Below are 22,245 nucleotides of genomic sequence, written 5' to 3'. Positions count from 1 at the left end.
TAAAGACTGTGACGAATGGTATATGACAAGGTGATTTTTTGAGTGTCTTGAAATAATGTGCTGATTGAGGGAAGAAGCGCAGGTAAGGTGGCCTCTACTGTTGCATGTATCTCACACACCATCGATTTTGTGACTGTCTACGTAGGCTAGTGTTTTAGAGCAACAGTTTAGCCAATAGCAGAGATGGCATCTTGATGGATGACTTCTGCCGGCACTCAGGTTATAGAGGACAGCTCTGACATAGGATCAGAGACTGAGACATCAGATACTGAGACAGCATCTGAGGGATAGGACCATGGCGCAGACTCTGGGAGTGATTTTTCAGTCGGAGGAATCCCATTCGATAACTCCTCTTCCAGTACATTATGAGGGAGGTGATGAGGACATTCCTGCTGTCCCTTCGCAAGCAGTTTGTGCAACTGGGTAATAGAGGGTTAGCCCAACCCAGAGAGCAGGTGAATGCGGCAGCAAGCAGAGAGAGAGAGATAGTGCTCTCTTGGGAGCTCCCCAATTTAGTTCAGCCCCAAATTCCACCGCCCAAATCGTATTGTGGAGACATCAAAATTATCTATGGCAAAACAAACTGGTTTTGTAAGGCAGGCACCTGTGTTTTTGGTCCTGGGTTCGGCGGCCATATAGAGAAACACACTAAACCCAAACATTTCTGGAAACTAGACATTCGGGGGAGTCTACAGAGGTGTGACTTGTGTGGATTCCCCAAAGTTTTCTTACCCAGAATACCCTGCAAAGCTGAAATGTTGAATAAAAACTCTATTTTTCTCGCATTTCTGTCACACAAACTACAGGAATATGCTGGGATCCACAAAATTCCTAACACCCAGTGACTCCTCACCTGTCCTGATAAAAACACTACCCCACTTGAGTGCCTACACCTAGTGCCTGCGTCAGGAATGGATCACCCCAGGGTCACCAGCTGCCTCATGTAAGGACCAACATTGACCGTTGTGTGATCTATTCCCTTTGCGGGCACCAGGCCTACCCACACAACTGAGGTACCGTTTTTATCGGTAGACTTGGGGAATCCTGGGTGGAAGGAAATTTGTGGCTCCTCTCAGATTCCAGAACTTTCTGCCACCGAAATGAGAGGAAAAAGTGTTTTTTGGCCAAATTATGATGTTTGCAAAGGATTCCGGGTAATAGAACCTGGCCAGAGCCCCACAAGTCACCCCATCTTGGATTCCCCTGTGTTTCTAGTTTTCAAAAATGAGCTGGTTTGCTAGGTTTCCCTAGGTGCCGGCTGAGCTAGAGGCCAAAATCCACAGGTAGGCACTGTTTTCTATGAAAAAATGTGATGTGTTCACGTTGTGTTTTGGGGCACTTCCTGTCGCGGGCACTAGGCCTACCCACACAAGTGAGGTATCATTTTTATCGGGAGTCTTGTGGGAACGCTGGGTGGAAGGAAATTTGTGGCTCCTCTCAGATTCCAGAACTTTCTGTCACCGAAATGTGAGGAAAACGTGTTATTTTAGCCACATTTTGAGGTTTGCAAAGGATTCTTGGTAACAGAACCTGGTCAGAGCCCCACAAGTCACCTCATCTTGGATTCCCCTAGGTCTCTAGTTTAAAAAAATGCACAGGTTTGATAGGTTTCCCTAGATGCCGACTGAGCTAGAGGCCAAAATCTACAGGTACGCACTTTGCAAAAAACAGCTCTCTTTTCTGTCACAAAAATGGGATGTGTCCATGTTGTGTTTTGGGGCATTTCCTGACGCGGGCGCTAAGCCTACCCACACAAGTGAGGTATCATTTTTATCGGGAGACTTGGGGGAACGCGGGGTGGAAGGAAATTTGTGTCTCCTCTCAGATTCCAGAACTTTCTGTCACCGAAATGTGAGGAAAGCGTGTTTTTTAGCCACATTTTGAGGTTTGCAAAGGATTCTGGGTGACAGAACCTTGTCAGAGCCCCACAAGTCACCCCATCTTGGATTCCCCTAGGTCTCTAGTTTTCAAAACTGCACAGGTTTGGTAGGGTTCCCTATGTGCCGGCTGAGCTAGAGGCCAAAATCTACAGGTAGGCACTTTGAAACAAACAGCTCTGTTTTCTGTCAAAAAATGGGATGTGTCCACGTTGTGTTTTGGGGCATTTCCTGTCGCGGGCGCTAGGCATACCCACACACGTGAGGTATCATTTTTATCAGGAGACTTCGGGGAACGCTGAGTGGAAGGAAATTTGTGGCTCCTCTCAGATTTCAGAACTTTCTGTCACTGAAATGTGAGGAAAACGTGTTTTTTTAGCCACGTTTTGAGGTTTGCAAAGGATTCTGGGTAACAGAACCTGGTCAGAGCCCCACGAGTCACCCCATCCTGTATTCCCCTAGGTCTCTAGTTTTCAAAAATGCACAGGTTTGGTAGGTTTCCCTATGTGCCGGCTGAGCTAGAGGCCAAAATCTACAGGTAGGCACTTTGCAAAAGACAGCTCTGTTTTCTGTCAAAAAATTTGATGTGTCCACGTTGTGTTTTGGGGCATTTCTTGTCGCGGGCGCTAGGCCTACCCACACAAGTGAGGTATCATTTTTATCGGGAGACTTGGGGAAACATAGAATAGCAAAACAAGTGTTATTGCCCCTTATCTTTCTCTACATTTTTTCATTCCAAATATAAGAGAGTGTGTAAAAAAGACGTCTATTTGAGAAATGCCCTGCAATTCACATGCTAGTATGGGCACCCCGGAATTCAGAGATGTGCAAATAACCACTGCTCCTCAAAACCTTATCTTGAGCCCATTTTGGAAATGCAAAGGTTTTCTTGATACCTATTTTTCACTCCTCATATTTCAGCAAATGAATTGCTGTATGCCCAGTACAGAATGAAAACCAACTGCAGGGTGCAGCTCATTTATTGGCTCTGGGTACCTAGGGTTCTTGATGAACCTACAAGCCCTTTATATCCCAGCAACAAGAAGAGTCCAGCAGACAAAACAGTATATTGTTTTCAGAAATCTGACATCGCAGGAAAAAGTTACAGAGTAAAACATAAAGAAAAATGGCTGTTGTTTTCAGCTCAATTTCAATATTTTTTTATTTCAGCTATTATTTTCTGTAGGAAAACCTTGTATGATCTACACAAATGACCCCTTGTTGAATTCAGAATTTTGTCTAGTTTTCAGAAATGTTTAGCTTTCCGAGATCTAGCATTGGTTTCACACCCATTCCTGTCACTAACTGGAAGGAGGCTGAAAGCACCAAAAATAGTAAAAATGGGGTATGTCCCAGTAAAATGCCAAATTTGTGTTGAAAATGTGGTTTTCTGATTCAAGTCTGCCTGTTCCTGAAAGGTGGGAAGATGGTGATTTCAGCACCAGAAACCCTTTGTTGATGGCATTTTCAGGGAAAAAAACACAAGCCTTCTTCGGCAGCCCTATTTTCCCATTTTTTTTGAAAAAACTAAATTTTCACTGTATTTTGGCTAATTTCTTGCTCTCCTCCACGGGAAACCACAAACTCTGGGTACCATTAGAATCCCTAGGATGTTGGAAAAAAAGGACGCAAATTTGGAGTGGATAGCTTATGTGGACAAAAAGTTATGAAAGCCTAAGCGCAAACTACCCCAAATAGCCAAAAAAGGGCTCAGCACTGGGTGGGGGGGGAAAGGCCCAGCAGCTGAGAGGTTAATTTGAATGAAAACTCTACACATTCAGCATTGTCATGTCCAAAAGCAATACGTGTTTTCTTGCATTTAGATTTTTTTGGGCTTCACATCACACTGCAGTTGCAAAATACCACCTAAATGCACTGAATAACCATAAAGACATTTTCATCCCTCCTAAGAAACCGCAGCGTAATTTAATTATATTTTACCTTTTTTGCAGAACGTAGGCTTAGCTGGGCAGAATGCAGTGTAGGTTTGAGGACGGAGGTTGTTGACAAGGAGGTTGTTGACAAGTACCGGAGTGCTGCTGCTCGCACACAGGAGCGTCTGGACTAGTTTGAATCCAGCTGTTGCCAGGCAGGTTGTAAATTACTTGTCCTTCAGGCGGGACTTTAACCGCTTCACTGCCAGGCCTTTTCCCCCTCCTGTGCCAGGCCTTTTTTTGGCTATTTGGGGCAGTTCGCGCTTAGGCCCTCATAACTTTTTGTCCACATAAGCTAGCCAAGCCAAATTTGCGTCCTTTTTTGTCCAACATCCTAGGGATTCTAGAGGTACCCAGACCTTGTGGGTTCCCCTGAAGGAGGCCAAGAAATTAGCCAAAATACAGTGAAAATTTCGTTTTTTTTCAAAAAAATGGGAAAAAGGGGCTGCAGAAGAAGGCTTTTGTTTTTTTCCCTGAAAATGGCATCAACAAAGGGTTTGCGGTGCTAAAATCACCAGCTTCCCAGCTTTCAGGAACAGGCAGACTTGAGTCAGAAAACCCAATTTTTCAACCCAATTTTTGCATTTTACTGGGACATACCCCATTTTTACACTTTTTTGTGCTTTCAGCCTCCTTCTAGTCAGTGACAGAAATGGGCATGAAACCAATGCTGGATCCCAGAAACCTAAACATTTCTGAACAGTAGACAAAATCCTGAATTCAGCAAGGGGTAATTTGTGTGGATCCTACAAGGGTTGTCTACAGAAAATAACTGAAAAAGAAAAATGTTGAAATTGAGGTGAAAAAAACATCAATTTTTCTCTACGTTTTACTCTGTAACTTTTCCCTGCAATGTCAGATTTTCGAAAGCAATATACTGTTACGTCTGCTAGACTCTTCTGGTTGCGGGGTTATATAGTGCTTGTAGGTTCATCAACAACCCTCGGTACCCAGAGCCAATAAATGAGCTGCACCCTGCAATGGGTTTTCATTCTATACCGGGTATACAGCAATTCATTTGCTGAAATATAAAGAGTGAAAAATAGCTATCAAGAAAACCTTTGTATTTCCAAAATGGGCACAAGATAAGGTGTTGAGGAGCAGTGGTTATTTGCACATCTCTGAATTCCAGGGTGCCCATACTAGCATGTGAATTACAGTGCATTTCTCAAATAGACGTCTTTTTTACACACTCTCTTATATTTGGAAGGAAAAAATGTAGAGAAAGACAAGGGGCAATAACACTTGTTTTGCTATTCTATGTTCTCCCAAGTCTCCCGATAAAAATGATACCTCACTTGTGTGGGTAGGCCTAGCGCCCGCAACAGGAAATGCCCCAAAACACAACATGGACACATCACATTTTTTTGACAGAAAACAGAGGTGTTTTTTGCAAAGTGCCTACCTGTAGATTTTGGCCTCTAGCTCAGCCGGCACCTAGGGAAACCTACCAAACCCGTGCATTATTGAAAACTAGAGACCTAGGGGAATCCAAGATGGGGTGACTTGTGGGTCTCTGACCAGGTTCTATTACCCAGAATCCTTTGCAAACCTCAAAATTTGGCTAAAAAAACACATTTTCCTCATATTTCGGTGACAGAAAGTTCTGGAATCTGAGAGGAGCCACACATTTCCTTCCACCCTGTGTTCCCCCAAGTCTCCCGATAAAAAAATTACACCTCACTTGTGTGGGTAGGCCTAGCGCCCGCGACAGGAAATGCCCCAAAACACAACATGGACACACCACATTTTTTGACAGAAAACAGAGGTGTTTTTTGCAAAGTGCCTACCTGTAGATTTTGGCCTCTAGCTCAGCCGGCACCTAGGGAAACCTATCAAACCTGTGCATTTTTGAAAACTAAAGACCTAGGGGAATCCAAGATGGGGTGACTTGTGGGGCTCTGACAAGGCTCTGTTACCGAGAATCCTTTGCAAACCTCAAAATGTGGCTAAATAAACACATTTTCCTCATACTTCGGTGACAGAAAGTTCTGGAATCTGAGAGGAGCCACAAATTTCCTTCCACCCAGTGTTCCCCCAAGTCTCCCGATAAAAATGATACCTCACTTGTGTGGGTAGGCCTAGCGCCTGCAACAGGAAATGCCCCAAAACACAACGTGGACACATCACATTTTTTGACAGAAAACAGAGGTGTTTTTTGCAAAGTGCAAATTTTGGCCTCTAGCTCAGCCGGCCCCAGGGGGGGCAGAAATGGGCTAAAATAAATATGCTCCCCCAACCCCCCCGGGAGCGACCCTTGCCCAAGGGGTCACTCCCTTATGCCAATTTCCATTTTCAAAATAACTCCCTGGTGTCTAGTGGGCGTTTCAAAAGCCAGATTGCTTTACAATCCGGCTTTTGAAACTCTGAGAGAGACTTCAAAGGGAAGGAAACTAATTTCCTTCCCTTTGAAGCCTCTCTGGGCCTCCTCCACATGATCGGAATAGAAATGCTTTGCATTTCTCTTTCGAGTGCGCTGGAAGCTGAGCTTCCAGCGCGAAGGAGGAGGCCTCTGTGACAATCAGCGCGCGATGCGTGCTGACGTCACGGGGGTTGAGGGGTCGGGGGTGGAAGGGGAAGGGATTCCCCTTCCATCCACGGCTGGGGTGTGTGGGTGGGGGGCCCATGGGGGGAGCGCTTGCGCTCCCCCCCGGTTCCCGGGTGCAGGACGAGGTGATCTCGTCCAAGGCACCCGGGAAACGGTGCCTTGGACGAGATCACCTCGTCCAAGGCACAGAACAAGTTAAGTGGGATGAAAAAAGAGAGGAAAGAGGGGCGGCCCCTTAAATTGGCATGGCCTGTACAACTGAGGGCATGGCTTAAACATGTAAGCTAACGTTCCAATGTCTTGCCACCCTACCCACACATTTCCACAGAATCACTGCTGCAACTGGCTTATGTGACCATAGCCCTGAGAGCTTTGAAGAGAAGCCAAGGGTTTGGCTGACTACGTACTCTGAACTCTTTTTTGACCCACTGACAGAAGAGTCCACCCTTAAGACACAACTCAGTCGTGACGTACTATAAAGACCTGGGTGTGACGCAGTTCAAAGTGTGCACTGTACAACAGTAATAGGCTGCCTGAAAAAGTACAGAGAAACAACATTCTGGAAAAAGCAAACACATTTAGGGAATGCAAGACTAAGTAAAGCTTGTGAAATGTAAATAGGAACGGCATGAATTACATTAACGTTTTTTACACCCTGTTAAAAAATATAGGTCCGTGTTTTTCTCTGTAAAGATAATGAGTTAAGGACATGAATACATGGCTTGAAAGGGACCTGTTTCAATATCTGTTTTTACTTACTACTGGGGCTGGGACCCCTGCCCACTTAAAGCCCTTCAATTGGAAAACAATGCTAATTCACAGTTTTTCCGTTCAGTAAAGCACCATTGGTCTTGCCTCCCACTATATTCCCTCTCCCGGTGAAGCACACCATGCGCCATGCTGGCGGCCGGTGGCGGGGGTGGCTGCTGCTCTACCCTCACCGCCACGTCAGTCCAGACACCGCCAGAATCTATAATGATGCAGCCATAGGCGTGGTGTATATGGAGGTGCAGCAATGCAGGCGGAGCAGGATCCAAGGAGCCGTTCCCTCCTGGAGCAGAGCAACGCAACAGGTAAGTATTGTCCGAGAGGTAAGGGGGGAGGGGTGTGTGTGTGTTGAGTGTGTGAGTGCATGGGTGTGTGCGTGTCTGTTTGTGAAGGGGAATGTGTGTCTGAATGTATGAATGCGTGTGTGCATGTACGGGTTACAGGTGCATGTAGATGTAGGGGGTTGGAGTTTGGGGGGGACCTTTATGGAGGTGGGGTGGGAGTTGGTGAGGGGGGATTTGGGGAGGCCTACAGGGGGATTGGAGGGTGGAGGGGATGGGGGTTGGTTTTCATGGGTTTGGGGGGTTGGGGGTGGGGGCAGTTCTAGGGGCTTGGGTGGGGGTTGTGGCAAGGGGGGACCTGATGTGTCACATACAGGTGACATATGGGTATCCTGCCAGGCAATCCCTGGTGGAAATGGGATCATTATCCCACCACTGGTCTGGCCTCCACCGCCGAGTCGAAGGTGCCTACCGTTGGCCCGGCAGTCGAATCTGGCCAGTTCACTACTGTGTTCATTATATGGCGGTCTGTACCGCCATGCCGTTTGTGGTAATGACCGCCACCGCCAACGTGGCGGTCATTACCGCCATGTTCGTAATGAGGGCCTCTGTTTTCCAAACACACTGCAGCGTTCATTTCACGTGTGATGCCCCAAGCAACTGTTCTGGAACAGGTCTGGCCAACGGCACCGGATCCACATGAGGCTGGGTCCTGAGCATGTTTGTTTATTTATGTGTATTTTAATGTGTGAAACTGGATTCCCTTTGCATCGAGTGTCAGCAGCAGTTTAATTAAATTAAATTTTGGTAAAAGTACAGCAGCCTCATTATAAATTTTGCTGCAGTGGAGAACTATATTATGCTGCAATGCTAAGTTATGCAGCAAGAAAAGGCAAATTATGTGACTTAACAGGGCAATTTGTGATGGTATTACTTAATTTTTGTGTGCTTTTCACACAAGTTAGCACTGCCTGGACAAAGTCACAAGTTCAGATCAACTGTGATGGAGTGAAAGTCGGCTACAGGGACCCAGTTAGTCCCAGTGTTAAAAATTGGGTTTGCACCCTGTCCAGCATGAACCACAATACTAGTCAGGGTAAGTCACGAAAACACGATAGGTTAACCTGTGCTCACCCTCTGCTACCTTGCACAGAGGAGTCAGGCTTAGCTCAAGAAGCAATGTGTAATGTATTTGTGGAACACTTCAAACAGTATAACGGTGAAAACACCACACAAAAGGATACCACTACAAAAATCCAATAAGTAGAAGTCAAAATATGGACTTTTAAAGAATAAATTAAACTATAGTTCTTAGAAGCTTAGAGCACAGGCCGACTACAGGGACCAACATTGTCCCTCTAAAAAAGTACCAAGATGCGGAGAGCAGAGATGCAATGCACTGGTTCCTATCCTTCAGGATTCGGAGGCAATAAGTCATCATCAAGCCACACACTTGGGAATGTGTCGCCAAGCAGCCCTAGATGTAGGTGATGCGGCAGTCCCAATTGGCGATGCACATCTTCTGGCAGTTGCTGTGCTTTATACCCACTTCCAAGGCCCCAGGGCTGTATTGGCACCACTTGGTAGGGCAAGAATTACAGCAAGCAAAGCCCAGGAAAGTGGAGAGATGAGTGTTTACATGTTTTTCAAGTATCTTAGCGAAAGCTGGCAACATGGAAATGGGTCTGTAGTTACTGAGTATAGATGGGGCTAAGTTGGGGTTCATAAGCAAGGGTTTCACAATAGCGTGTTTCCACTGTGGGGGAATAGAACCATTAGCCAGTGACATTCAACAAGTCGTTGAAAATGGGGACTATTGTTGAGGATCCTTGTGCTAAAATCGATGGAGGTGCACGGTCCAGAGGAGATCCTGAGTTAAGGGTGTCCAATAATTTTAGAAACTTTTCTGGGGAGAGAGGTGGAATCCATGCTAGCCTCACTGAGCCCTTGAAACATTGCTCGCCTATGTCTTGAGGGCTGTTGGAGGCTATCGGAAAGGCTGAATAAATATCGGATTTTTTTTTCTGAAAAAAGAACCTAGGTCATTGCTATGTTTATGAGAAGCTTCTACGTCTTCAATTTGAGGATGTGGGAAGGCAATTTCTCTTAATAACTGAAATATTTCTTTAGGGGAGTTGGCACTCTATTCTATTTTGGCCGTATAGTAGGCTTTTTGTGCTGCTTTAATTTCCGCATGAAACCGTCTAATTGCCTTCCTGTGCCTGAAGATAAGCTGCAGGCACATGGGGCTAAGAGCAGAAAAATGCCAACTTTCTAAAAGTGGCATATTCAAAATTGTAATAATAAATCAGACTTTACCATTAAAGAGGATTTATCTTTACAATTCCATAAGTACTAAACATGACAGGTCTCCTCCTTCTCAATTAGGAATTACAATTTAATAAATGTGATAAGGAATCCCCAGTGTTATTCTTTGAGAGGGGTAGGCCTCACAATAGTGAAAAACAAATTTGAGAGTTTTCCACTATCAGGACTTGTGCCTTTTAATTTTACTGTACCCTGCCCTCTAGGCTACTTAGGGTCTACCTTAGGGGTTGGCTTATGTGTAATAAAAGGGGAGTTTAATGCTTGGCAAGGAGTTTTAAATGTCAAGTCGATAAGGCAGTGAAACAATGCACATACAGGTCCTGAATGATAGGCTTGAGATATGTTCTAAAACTACTACCTATGTGTGTGGCACAATCAGTGCTGCAGACAACTAGTAGCATTTAATTTACAGACCCTAGGCACATTTAGTGCATTTACTAGGGACCTATATGTAAATTAAAAATGCCAATTAGGTATATACCAATCAAACCATGTTTTAGGGAGAGAACACATGCACTTTAGCACTGATTACCAGTGGTCAAGTGCTCAGAGTCCTAAGGCCAACTAAAACAAATCAGCAAAAAGTATAGGAAAAAGGGCAAAAGGTTTGGGGGTGACCCTGCAGAGAAGGCCATTTCCAGCACCCACTGACCAAAGTTACTTAAATTAAGTTACCCCCTGCTCAGAAATGGAGAGTGTGGGGCTCTGTGACACTTTTGAAATCTACCCCCCTGGAGTGAGCCAATGCCCGGTGGGTCGACACAAGCTTATTCTATAATTAATGAACTCAGGAGGGAGTGTGCATGGGGTACCCTCCCCAGAGCTCCATGAAGCCTGGAATTGCCATCCTCCAGCCGGCACATACACTTACGGACCCCGGACTCCACCCCTGGGCCTCCAACACAGCAAGAAGGGGGAGTGCTGTTGTGTCTCCACTGCAATAGGAGAAAGGGGCCCGGGACCCCATCACTGGGACCCCTGCAATTGAGCATGAAGGGTAAATGCCATTGTACACCCCCCAAAAGTTGATGGGCTCGCCCCACTCCAAGTGTCTGTGGTGTGTGGGGTAGCCACCGTGAAAAAATCCCTGCCTGCATGGAGCGGCCTGGGCAGAATCCAGCTGCCTGCTCACGCACTAGCAGTCAAAGGTGCAGTTGGGCAGGGAGGAGGCTGGGGCAGCGCTGGAATGGGCTCCCCGTGCTTCCTCCAATTAAAGCACAAGGTGGGTTGGGGCCAGGCAACCCAATCTCAAGAGGAAAATAAAGGTCTGGACCAAGAAAGAAGCCAGGGCCACCTACCCAATATGCATAACTCTGTGGAGGGAGCATCCAATAAAGCCATGCGGGGATTTTAAAGTGCTAATTATGGCTTTTGTGGTGACCTGGAGAGCCGCAGCACTACCAATGGATGGTGTGGGGCCCTGCAGCTACCCTCAAAGTATTTTGGAATGTATCCTATCTCTACCAGATCAAAGGAGGTTGACCTGGGAAGACTCTGTAACTATTATTACAAGCATTTCCAAGACTAAAGCTTTTGCTCTTCAGCTGGGAGTACAACAACATCTGGCTATGGCTGCTATTTCTGTGGTCTAAAGGTGTAAAGGAAAGGTACAGCAAATGTTATGTTCATTTTATTTGCTTTATTAACAATATCTGCCTGACAATGTTTTTATAAACATTTATAAACATTGAATTGCTTTATTGGTAATAATTATTATATTTAATCATAAATATTGATTATGGTGGCATGATAGGATTGTTAGCATGTGGCCATTAGTCCGTTTAATGTAGCAACTCTTGGCAAATCCAATAGGCTTCTCTTATGTTATTAATGTGGTGATCACTGCCAAAGTCAACAGGCTTCCCTTTTTGTTGTTGTGATAGCCTCTTGACAAAGCCAATAGACCTGTTTTATTTAGAGTGATACCCCATCAGATTATGGTTTTCTATCTGGAACGGGGAGGGGGGAATACTGTGATTTTCGGGTTATGAACCTTTAAGGGTTTTTAGACCTCACAGCCTTAGAGTAATTCCCCCCACGTTTTGCCTACCTCCTCCACTTTCTAAAACTCATTTTTGCTGGCTTTTGGTCTCTGTGAACTTTACCATTGCTAACCAGTGCTAAAGTGCTTTTGGTCTCTCCCATAAACATAGTACTATTGATATAGCAACAAAACAAGATGATGGACGAAGTGCTGAAAGATTTCAAACACTCACCACCAGTCACAGATCTGGGTTAAATCCATTGTTCTTTTGCTCACCATGCCATCGAAATTTGGACCCAGCCATATGCAAATCAGTCTTTACCCTGTTCCCCATGGGAACAGTCCAGTCCGAACTGCCAGGCTGGGTCCTCCTTGGACCCAGAAACAAGCATCCTGGGACTTGTTTCAAAGTAGCACCCCTCATCAGCCAGGCTAGCTTGAATCCAGTTGCAAAGTTAACGAGGGACCCATGTCTGGGCATACCCTTAGGGAAAACATAGCAACACAACAAGATGATGGACGGTGTTGGACCTGGCCTTTTTACAGGGTCATTCCCCAGACTTTTTGCTTTTTGCCTCCTTACTTTTCTGACCTTTGTTGGTTGACGTTATGACTCTGAGCACTTTTTCTCTGCTAACCAGTGCTAAAATGCATGTGCTCTCCCTTGTAAAATTGGATTGATTGGCTTTTACCTTATTGCCATATTTAATTTACCTATAAGTCCTTTGTGGAGTGGTATCCCTATACCCAGGGCCTGTAAATTACATGTTACTAGTGGGCCTGCAGCGCTGCTTGCACCACCCACTGAAGTAGTCTGTCAAACCTATCTCAGGCCTGCTAGCGCAGGGCTTGTGTGCACAGTTTTCTGCCACAGGGACCTGGCATCTAAATTTACTTGCCAGGCCCAGAACTCCTGTTTTACTACATGTAAGTCACTCCTAAGGTACGCCCTAGCTAGCCCTATGGGCAGGGTGACATGTATGTAAAAGGCAGGACATGTACCAGGTTGCGTGGCCTGTCCTGGTAGTGACAAACAGCCTAACTCTGTGTCTCACTGCTGTGAGTGCTGCCTTCTCATAGGATTGCATTAGAAATGCCCTGCCTTATGTGTAAGGGTTATTGTCTGATTTATGAGGGGTAGCGTAGGCATGTTTGGTATAGTTGTCATAGTTATAAGAAATGCTGCTTACTGGTGTAGGTGTATTTTTTATTAGTGTTGCAAAAAAGCAACTTCTAGAAAGTGCACATTTATCTGTGCTTATCACTCTGGTGTTTTTGCAGCTTGCCTCCAATCCACGTCTGGGCAGACTGACAGTTGGGGCTTTGTGCATACTTTTCAGACAACCTATACACAGGAGGGTTGATGTTTCACAGAGGTACATCTACATATTGTATGGTCTTCCTGGGCTGAGATAAGGGAGAGGCGGGCAGACCTGCATTTGTAAAGGCTGTGACCTGGCCTCCCACTGATGTTTGGAGCCTGAGCTGGAGGAGAGAAGGGGGACTCCCTGAACCAGTTGTAACTGGTTGGAACCCCCTCTCCTCCTCATTGTAAAACACACTGTAAACTTAGTATAAGTACAGGGGAATTTTCCCCACAATTTAGACATTCTTAGGACTTGAATCTGGACACAGGACGCTGTTGATTGGACTCACCAGGAAACCATTTTGGACTGCTGCTGCTGTGCTGACCTGTGACCTGTCTGGTCACTAGGAGGAACTGCCACTGCTTGCATCCACTTGTTGCACTGGCATGTAGCTGGGTTCACCAGCCCTGTGCCCCCTTCTTAATTTTTGGCTCCAGAGGCAGGGTGTTGTGGCCCTTGACCCCTGTAACTCACTTCAGCACAAGGAGTGCTGCTTTGATGGCTTCAATGCTTTGAGAGCACTCTTGTGTGGCCCCCAGGCGCTTTTCAAAGCGCTTCCTGGCTGCCCAAAATCACTGCCGCAGCCCGGGACACCAGTGTTGCTCTATGCACTTTCAAAGTGCTTCCTGGCTGCCCAAAATCACCGCCGCAGTCCGGGAACCACATGGTGCCTTTCGTGCTGTGTGAAGTGCATTGTGGTTGGTATAACGATCGCCGCAGTGACCCGGGGTTTTCTGGAATGCCCCCGCACTCGTAAGCGCTCCTTGCTAGACAAAATCACCGCCGCAACCCAGCTTTATTGATTTTAGCGTGCCGTAGCCGCGCTGCCCCCGGTGCCCCCAGGGCACCACCAAATGAAGGGAAAGGAGTGAGCACGCTCCTGTCATGCCCCTGAGGCATGTGAGCCTGGAAAAGTGCCCCCCGGGCACCGGTTGGACCTGCTCCAGGTGGGAGCCATCGCCGCAGGAGGAGAGGAGCTGGGATTCCTCCTGTGCAGCCGGACCACGAGAATGCGGTCCCAGGCTGCCGAGTCCTGTGCGTCCCAGCCTCCTTTGTCTAGAAGCTGAGATCGTGGGTGGGAGGAAGCCTCATCGGAGGCCCCCGCGCCACCAGACCTCTTTTCTTTCCCCCCGTGATGGGGTGTTTGTTCTGTTTCCGCCCCCCCCCCCCTTGGTTGGAGGGTCTTAGTGGACCAAGAGGGATTCTCCATGATCGGGGACCCCAGAGGGACCCTGATCCGTGATACATACCAGAGAGGGTGCAGACCCCCCTCTCCCCTAGGAGCAATACCTCACCCCCGTTTGGCGCATAGGAGCGCCGGGAGCCCCCATGCTCATCTTCCAGGCACTAGGAGTGCCCTATTCCACCAAATTAGGTACTTTTGGGGACACTAGGAGGGTGGTATGCTGCAGGGTTGTTTTTATAATCATATATATTGACTATATGTTCCTATTATGGGTATGTTAGGCTGATGTATGTTTATTTTGCTCATGACTTGCCATATAATTTTGTAATGTTCCTTTTATGGAGATATAGGATTTTTTTTATGACAAGTGCACACATTATTTACTGTGATTCTTGACTACTGCTTATGTTGCAGAATCCCAAGTACTTACGTGTTCTGATGTGACAACTGCTTATTACTGCAGAGAATTAGTATCTTGTGTAACGTTCTGACAACTGCTAAGGTAGCAGGGTATTACTGATGTGTAATGTTGATCTAAATATGTTTTGTGCAATACAGTTTATTTTTACATAGCTCAGAGTTGTGTTTACTTTGTGGTGTACATCTTGCATCACGTGTGTGTTGTGCTAACGCTTTACACATTGCCTCCGTGTTAGGCCTGATTGCTTGTACCAAGCTACTAAGGGGGTGAGCAGGGGTTATCTTGGACGTGTAACTCCCTTGCCCTGACTAGAGTGGGTGGGTTCTGCCTGGCTTAGGTGCATACCCTAGCCAACCAGAAACCCCAGTTATAAGAGTGCTGAAACTTTACAAACACCCCCAGTCACAAATGTGGGTTAAATCCATCTTTCTTTTGCTCACCATGCCATCCCAGTTTGGACCCAGCCATATGTGAATCAGACTTGGCCCTGTTTCCCATGGGAGCAGTCCAGCACGAACTGCCAGGCCAGGTCCTCCCTGGACCCGAAACAAGCATCCTGGGACTGGTTTTGGGGTATCATCCCTCATCAAGGGGTGCAGCCCCAGCCCATCTTTTGTGAGGAGGAGGTGGCAGCACTGCTTTTTTTTAATGTGCAGCGTCACCGCCCATCTATGCTGGCAGCAGGTGGCAGGGCTGTAAGCGGTTACCCCCTGCGGAAGCATCGGCTGCATTGGGCTAGGTTGCACATTTGTGTTCCAAGCACCATCCAGGTCCAGCTCACCACCCAGCAACTGGCGCACTGATGGGGGGATATCATTGACTGCGAGCAGGACCTGCTTGATCTGCTATACATTGAGATTCCGGGCTCCGTGAGCATTAACTAAAATATTTTGTTTGTGTTCTACAATGCTAACTTTATGTTCCTAATAGCATGCTGGTCACACTCAGAGGTAAGTTATGTTTAGTTTACGTTAAGAATATTATTTAATATGTGATCCCGTTATAGCTAGGCAGGTGCTCGGCACTACATCATCACACTCGTAGGCACTCGCTTTGGCTGATTATTTAAGAAGCCATTGCAATGCAGACTCCTCTGATCTCCTGTCACCATAGTGAATCAGTGAGTTAGCATTCTCTGTAAAACACTTTATGTAGCTTGTACAGTCCCAAGCAATTTCACAGTGATGTGCACTACTCATATGCATCTACGCATTGCAATAAAGGGCGAATGAGTTGGTCTATCAGTGTTGAGAAAAGAGAATAGATTTGAAGCTCATTCATTGCAATGCATTAGTTCCAAATGTAGGTTTTGTTAAGGAAATTTGCAATAGGGATTTTTTGGAGTATAGCCAACTCAATGATAGTCAATCATACTAGTACCATAGGCGAACTCATTTAAGTACAATGTTACTGCATTTGCCTGTTATATAATAATTTTGTGGAGATCAACTGTGCCACTAATCTATTTCTGTTATCTTTTTATAAATGATGGCTTTATGGAAATGGGAAAGAACGTAAGGTTAAAAGAAAGGATAGGTGAAATGAGTGAAAGGAAAGTATGTGTGGGTGAGTAAAAGGATGCATGGGTGAGTATTGGGTAAACGGATGGATGGGTAAAAGGATGATTGAAATAAAGGGTGGAAAATAGATATTGAATGGATGGATAATGGATTGTGAATTTTGGTGAAAGACTGGATGAGAGAAGGCAAAACCTAAATCATAGTGGCTATGGGTGAAAATATTAGGATGAAAGCATGACTGAATAATTGCTTGGATGAATAAACAAGGGAGCTCTTTGGTAGAGGGGCATGCTGTCCACCTGCTTCGTCTACTTTGTGTTTTATGGTTATCAAAGCTATGGTTCAAAGTGGGGGGTATTTTAATGTGTGTTCTAATCCCTTGATGCACTGTATTTGTTAAACAAGGAAGATATGTATACCAGTCCAATCCAGTCCTGGAACACCCATCATCATCATTCGTCAACCCCCTCCCTGCCCATGGCATTTCGCCACCCACGACCAAAGAAATGCAGTATGGTTCAATTTGTGCCTGCAGTGTTGGCTGTGCAATGGGCTTCTGCTTCAATTAATGCAGCATTTACAAGGTTTTCAAAGCATTGCAAACCGAACCCACAAGCTGTGCTGTTGTCCCTTCGCCCATACAGTCACCTCCTAGAACTTCACTACTTTATTCTTTCCAAAGTTCTTCTGTCCCAGCCTACCAAACAAATTAAAAAATCCATTCTTGGCATGTGCCACCTGGCTATGTGAGGTGTTTCCAAAATGTATTTCATGGTTTTCCATAGCAGATTTATTTTACGCCTGTTAAGATTTTTCCCTTTACACTTTTGTCTTTACAGTGACTAAATAAGCCAACGCTTAGGCACCCGATGAATCGATGATCTGTGACACCCCTCTCATCTATAGCAAAAGTTTTACCTTCAGCCTTTTCCTTACTCAGCAGTTGAGTAAGTCAAGTTTCATTTCCTTACTGTCCAGGGAATTAATTTGTTGGAAAGTATGTGTACTGGTGGGCAAGGCCAGTGATTAAAGTGGGACCAGTAAGTGCCCGATTTGCTTTCAAGTTTGGTATAAGGGATATTCGATGACAAACATGCCAAATACAATATATATAGCCCATTCCTTTACCTGTAGTGCAGTACATCCTTTTCCCCGCCATCTACGTATAGCAGACAGGATACATATATCTGCACTCTCTACATGACATGGGTGAGGTAGCCTATTTATTCATCTGCCTCTTTGGAGTCAGGGTAGAAACTAAGTGAAAGGCATTTGGGAATGAGCAGGGCCATTGGACTTATGTAATTATCAACTACAGCTGCTCCAGCTGCAGACAGCAAAGTACTCGAAGAGCTGGCTAGCATGCCTCCATTAATTTGGCACAACTTGTACTCCATAGTGCATAATGCCTAAATCATGCTTGAGAGGTAATTCATTTTTTCCATTAAAAATGTCTGTTTTTTGTTAACTAGAAACCTTTAAAAAAAATTAAATCACTTTTTTTTAATCTGGTGTTATTCTGCCTTAATTCTTTTCTACTAGACAGTCAGTGATTTTTATGTGAGGCATGTGTGGGTAAACAAATAAAATTGGCCCTGTGACTCTCCTAATTATAAGCACATCAAATTCCAATGTCCGTAGGGAACCAGCAATGCAGTGCCACTCAGCCACCCACTATCTACTTTTGAGGAAGTGTTGGTTCCGTGCACTGTTTACAATTTGTCTTTTTTTATTTTTGTTTTTCTCAGTATAGCTACTCCTGATGGAATACCACTAACCAGGCAGGAGATAGCGGCCATCTAAGGCAGCAGAGGTTGGAGAACATCCAGGCCGAATACTGGTGGGTGGTGGTCCTTGGAGTAGGAAGAGACTGAAATAGCTGCCTCGGACCAAGGACCCAGCTCAGCAGCACGCCACTCCTAGCCTCTTTGCCACTGCTTCACTGGTGCTGCTGCTGCCAGGTCCCTGACTGCACCTGCTGCCGCCTCCTCCCGCTCTGACAGGGCATTGCTCCACCATATCCTGCAGTGGCTAGACAGAGTGGAAAACCGGCTCTCTAGAACTGAGCCGGAACCAGACAATCTCCAGACCGATATAGACAATGCCTTCTTTTGAGCCTTTTTTAAATTTTTTGTTTTGGTGGGAGGGACTTGTTGTGGGTGGGGAGGCTGGGAAGGGAGTTGGGGTGGGGTTTTCAGAAACTTTTCATTTTGGACTTTTCGTTGGACTTTTTAGGGATGGGGCTATTTGTTTGGGAAGGGGTGGACCTGTTGTGGGTGGAAAGGGTGTTTTTTTATTTGTTCAAAATACAAAGGGGATAATTTATTTTACTTGATGTATGCCTCAAATGTTTTTTTGGTGTTTTAGTTTGCCCTGCTATGTTTTAGTGTAGCCTGTTTTTTAAATCTTTTAAAAACATGTCATTTACTTATACCCTTATTCTACTGCCCTCTGCAACTATATTAACCTCTAGGGGATTGTTGCCATTGCCTATTTTGCCTACAAAAACCTAGATACAGAAAACATCTTCTTCAATTGGAGTTCATTACCAACTAAACAAGTTAACTTCAATCCATTGTTCTTCTCTGAATAGATGAAGCGAGGGAGTCTTCTTACTGCAGGGTTTTTTCCAAGGTGCATCTTAAGGTAGTGGGAGGTAGTAGTAGTGGCAGGCTAGTGTGCTAACAAGGAAGAAAGAGGGAGCCATTCCCACCTAGGTGAACTCCAACTGCAGGATTTATCAAAGGGTTATCCATCACTGTAAACTAGATTGAAATAAAACAGGGTGGTAGTGGGTTACAATATATCATAACTTTAGGGGGACCAGACTACCACAATGAAGGTATTTGACACACAACAAAGACTACATGACATGATAATAAAAACTAGCAACATCATCTTCTGAGCAATGGAGGGGTGCTAGTATTAAAAACGAAACTTTGAAGATTAACTCATGGAGTCAGGAGAAGTTGACTCAGAATCAAGAGTGGTTGGACAATGTTAAGCATTTATGCAACACACGACACAATAGGCCTTAACGATGATGTTGATGAGTCTGGTGTGGAATATTGCTCAAGTAATAGAAATTCATGCAGTGAGTTGGTGTTGCTTTTACCACATCCGCCCCAGCAAGTGTGTGATCCATTTATAATGTAAAATTTTCACACCTCAATAAATCACACAGCCCGGAGGAAGAGGATTAGGGGGGGTAAATTAATGGATGGGAAAGGGGATTTGGAGAAAGAGGTGACAAAGACAAACATAACACTAAAGAAACCATGACAATATTCATTGGGGCGTGAAGCAGCACAACATCATCAATTTGTTGTAGAAGGAAATGATGAAGGGATAAGTATGACACAGTTCAGTTAAATGCATTGCAAACAGTCCTTTTGTCCCAGAGAGACTCAAGATAGTATATCTCTAAATGTTGTCTTCTAGGTTTGAAAAATAAAAATTATGGAGTTAACCCACTGGATTCTGCCCCTCATTACAACCCTGGCGGTCGGTGATAAAGTGGCAGTAAAACCGCCAACAGGCCGGCGGTAAAAAAAACTTGAATTATGACCACAGCAGAAACCTCCCACACAGACAGCCACCTTAACGCATCGCCCGCATTGGCGGTAGCAACAAGCACCGCAGCGGTAACCGCCAACAGCCAGGTGGAAAACAATGTACCGCCCACTCTATTATGACCCACCAATCCACCACCTTTTCTGGGGCAGTACCAACGCCATCAAAAGCACGGCAGAAACAGAACAATGAAGGCAAAGGACTCACATCTGGAGACACAAGGGAGAACCACGATGCCATGGAGCCCGAGTTGCACATCTTCCCCATTCTGGTATACTTATTCATTCATTATGAACAGCAACGCCGGCGAAGACAACCACGGTGAGTACTGCCGCCTAGCACACAAGGGATGGGTGAGGAAAAAGAGAGAGACACACACACACAACACCCCCACCCCCAACAACATACACACAACCAGATGCAGTAACATTACACATACACCCCTACCCCTCAGGATTAATGAAAGGATAAAAAGGAAGTGATTAAAGTCAGTGTAATAAGATAAATCATAGAAATTTGTGCATCAAAATCAAAACCGTATATACATATATAAATGGAGGGACACTGCCCAGTCCACAATATCCGTGACCACCTGGCCACAACACATAGGCCAAGGCCCCACTTGACTCCTGCAACAACATGGAGAGAACACTGCAGGGGCATCAGGTCGAAAATACACAGCACCTCAGGGGGACAGGGAACGGGGGGGGAACCTCAGCCTGAAGATGGCATAACACCACTGGTCCTGGAGGGGGCTACATGCCCACTGCTTGGTCCTGGGGAGTGCAAGGCCACAGTCTCTCAAGTGGGTGGTTTGCCCACTGCTTGGTCCTGGGGAGTGCAAGGCCATAGTCTCTCAAGTGGGTGGTTTGCCCACTGCTTGACCCTGGGGAGTGCAAGGCCACAGTCTCTCATGTTTGTGGTTTGCCCACTGGTTCTGGAGGGGGCCTTGTGCCCAGTCTGCTTCATCCTGGCAAGGATGCACTGAGTGGATGGCTTCTTCCACTGGTTCTGGAGGGGGCCTTGTGCCCAGTATGCTTCATCCTGGCAAGGATGCACTGAGTGGATGGCTTCTTCCACTGGTTCTGGAGGGGGCATTGTGCCCTATGATGCAGCACTTGGGGAGTGCAAGGTCACAGTCTTCCACCTGGGTGTCACACGTACATGATTTACAGGGTCCAGGATGCACTACATTCCGTGGAGGCAGGACCACACATTGCCCGCTGGTGGCGACGGCTGCTCAGTAGTGGCAGTGCTTGTGGCAGTGATGCTGGTGGTGGGGTGAGGCTCCAGCCCTTCCCCTGCAGTCTCGGACGGCTGCCCACTGGGGCTGCTGCTGCTGGCAGTGGTGCTGGTGGCGGTGCAGGCAGTGGTGGGGGGAGGCTCCAGCCTTTCCCCTGCAGCCTCTGATGGCTGCCCACTGGGGCTGCTGCTGCTGGCAGTGGTGCTGGTGGCAGTGCAGGCAGTGGTGGGGGGAGGCTCCAGCCCTTACCCTGCAGCCTTGGACGGCTGAACCGCCATGGTTGGTGGTGGGGGCTCAGATTCAGTCCCAGCACCAGGCCTCCTGTCCTTCCTGACTGCAGGTGCAGGCCCCTTGCCCTTCCCCTTGGCAGATGGAGGTGCCTCCTTGCCCTTCCCCTTGGCAGATGGAGGTGCTTCCTTGCCCTTCCCCTTGGCAGCTGGTGGTGCCTCCTTGCCCTTCCCCTTAGCAGCTGGTGGTGCATCCTTGCCCTTCCCCTTGGCAGCTGGTGCAGGTACACTGTCAGTGCTGATGGTTGGTTCCCTGGAGCTTCTCCCAACCGCAGTAGCTGCCAACACTACTGTGGCCATGGACTGGGTGGTTGAGGTGCTCACCTGGGTTCTGACCACCCTGGCCCGACGTGAAGGACAGGGGGAGGGGTAGGGAAGAGGTCAATGGGGGAGAGGAAAAGCTTCTTAGGGACGTTGGGGCGGGAAGAGGGAGATGGTTTGGGAGTGGAAGAAGAGGGAGTGGTTGTAGGAGGTGTCAGTCTGCTGTGTTTGGGTGCAGGTGCTTGGGCTGGATGCTGTTGTGAGGTGGATGGCTGTTGGGTGTCTGAGTGCTTGCGTTTGTGTACTTTGGGAGAACGGGGCATAGACACAGTGAAAGAGGACACAGGGGACATGTGCATGGATGTGGGGGTGGTGACTGCCAGTGAGGGGTGTGTAGTGATAGGCGTGATGGTGATGGGGGTAGTGGAGGAGGATGTAGTGCATGCAGGTGTGAGTGTAGACCCTACTGGGAGTGTGGTGGATGAAGAGGAGGAGGGGGACACAATGGAGGCAGTGGATGTTGGTATGTCTGCATCTGAATGGGGTTTGTGTGAGGGCCTGTGGGATGATGTGTGATGCTTGTGTTTGCCTGAGCCACTCCTGTGTGTTGTTTTGGGTACATGCTGGTCTGTATGTGTACTTGGGATAGGTTGGAGTTCAGGGGAAT

The 22,245-nt window shown here is 46.6% G+C and overlaps 1 gene segment (V, D, J or C); it reads right to left on the bottom strand.

Annotated features, from left to right (window-relative positions):
* LOC138296148 (immunoglobulin lambda constant 3-like) overlaps window positions 1-3,932 on the bottom strand; it is a 134,388-nt gene extending 130,456 nt beyond the window's left edge. The window contains exon 1 of the C gene segment in view: window positions 3,819-3,932.
* Between the last annotated feature and the right edge of the window lie 18,313 nt (window positions 3,933-22,245).

The sequence above is a fragment of the Pleurodeles waltl genome, chromosome 1_2 (genome assembly GCF_031143425.1).
Source record: "Pleurodeles waltl isolate 20211129_DDA chromosome 1_2, aPleWal1.hap1.20221129, whole genome shotgun sequence".
Taxonomy (NCBI): Eukaryota; Metazoa; Chordata; class Amphibia; order Caudata; family Salamandridae; genus Pleurodeles; species Pleurodeles waltl.
The sequence above is the reverse complement of the archived record's forward strand: the minus strand, read 5'-3'. Positions and strand labels throughout refer to the sequence as shown.